Source organism: Petaurus breviceps, unplaced genomic scaffold (assembly GCF_028583685.1).
Source record: "Petaurus breviceps papuanus isolate PSGF00001 unplaced genomic scaffold, PetGlider_PUasm1.0 38, whole genome shotgun sequence".
NCBI lineage: Eukaryota > Metazoa > Chordata > Mammalia > Diprotodontia > Petauridae > Petaurus > Petaurus breviceps.
In genome coordinates, this window is record NW_027186304.1 from 44,555,733 (window position 1) to 44,557,694 (window position 1,962).

General features: G+C 42.8%; 1 long non-coding RNA gene across 1 annotated transcript in view; it reads right to left on the minus strand.

Moving 5' to 3' along the window:
- Positions 1 to 532: 532 nt before the first annotated feature.
- LOC138170074 (uncharacterized) overlaps positions 533 to 1,962 on the minus strand; it is a 546,486-nt gene continuing 545,056 nt past the window's right edge. The window contains exon 2 of the long non-coding RNA XR_011170533.1: positions 533 to 1,930. This is a non-coding gene — a long non-coding RNA (uncharacterized lncRNA). The remainder of the gene's footprint in view (positions 1,931 to 1,962) is intronic.

Here is a 1,962-nt window from a genome sequence, read left to right on the forward strand (position 1 = left end):
CCAAGCAAGAGAATGCTGGGAGCTATGCAATATATCATCTTTGACCACAGAGTTTATCATCTCCCAAATATCTAGCGAGACAGGATCTGGTTTCTAGGAGTTCCACTGAAGACGGGGTTCCTGTCTTGTTATACTTTAATCCGTTATCTATATTCTTCTAATCAAGTGGCTCTGGCCTCCTGGTTGTTCCACAAACAAGACACTCCATCTCTCAGCTGCAGGAATTATCTCTGTCTATTCCCCATGCCTGAAACACTCTTCCTCCTGCACTCCAACTGCTGCCTCCCTGGCTTTCTTTAATTATCAACAGCAATCCCACCTTCTGCATGAAGCCTTCCCTTGTAATTTCAATACCTTCTTTGTTACTGATTTCATATTTTTTCTGTATATACTTTGCTTTGCATATATGTATTTGCATTTTGTCTCCTTCATTGGATTTTACGTTTCTAGGATATAAAGGCTGTCTTTTGCCTCTTTTGGTATCCCCAGCACTTAGGTGTAATGTAATACCAAGCAAAGGCAACTTCCCAGGTTCAAAATACCAGCATAGGTGCTCTCTATTTTATTCAGTAACAAACCCAGAACAGAGAAGATCAAAACATGACATCATTCAAAATACAGCATTTACTAAGTGTGATTAAATCATCTCCAAGGCCTACCCCACCCCAGGACTTTCCAATCATTCAATCAATTACAAAGTCTCTGTTCCAAATACTTCTCCACCCCTAGGCTATACCTTAATTAAGTCCACCACAAAGCCCCTCTTCTCAAATGGAGATTAGTTTCCAAACATAAGTAAAATACATTCATTTGCTCAACCATAGAACACAAAAAGGTCAAAAGTTCCCCACCCCTGGATCACAATTGAATCTACCCCAGAGTTACATCAAGTTTAAACACAGCACTTAATACCCAAATGGAGGTCTTTTCTTCATCTTGACACGAGGCAAGTTCTCAGCAATCTTAGTTCCTGGAGAGACAAGGCTTAGCAAGGCCATAAGATACATTGCCAGTCCCTTCATGAATTTATCCTCTGTCTGTAGAACAGTCCTAGAACCCCTGAACACATTAGCAAAGCCCTCTCCCAGGATTTCTGTAAACATACAACAAGAAAATCCTTCTTCAGGGCTTCTGAACCAACAGAAAGGCTCCCAGACCCCTGCAACAACAGCACTGTCCTTCACCAGTGGACAGTATTCATTCTGTCTGCCGGACAGTCTCCAGACCCCTGCAACAACAGTACTGTCCCTCACCAGTGGACAGTATTCACTCTCTGTCTGCAGGACAGTCTCAGGCCTTCTTAACCAAATGCCAGGTTCCAGGACTTCTTCAACAGGACAGTCTTTCACCAGTGGACAAATCTGGCAAAATAACATCAAAACAGACAGACAAAGTACCAGCAAAACAGCCATGTCTCCTCAGTCCTTGGCAGCTCAGGGGGCAGGTCTCAAAAGTCCAGGGCAATTCAAAGTGGCCACCAGCAATCTCTTAGTCTCTCTCTCTCTCCACGAGGTGCTGCTTCCAAAAAAAAAGATCTTCCGCCTCTCTCCAGTGTCTCTCCAAATCTACGTCACCAGCTCCTCCCACTTCAGGACTTTCTTTTCACATCAACAAGCCCATCCCACAGGTGGGATTAACAAACTCTGGGTTTTAATACAATCAATTTGAAAACCAAGCCAATACAGGGGAATCTTTAATTGCCATTACTATCACATTGTGATAATGCTATGTACTTTGTGTTTGTTTAAGGGCCAGTGGCCACTTTGGTAACTTTAGTTCTGTACTTTGAAAATGTGACCTAAGAAATGTTCAGAGCTAATTCAAAAGTAAATTGTCTATGCTATGGGCATGAAAGATCTTGGGGCCGAATGTAATGCGAATGTAAATTTTAAAGATCTTCCCTGCCCCTAGGCTGAAGTGCACCAGAAGCCTGGGGAGGGAGGCTTGTTTTTCAGTAGATAC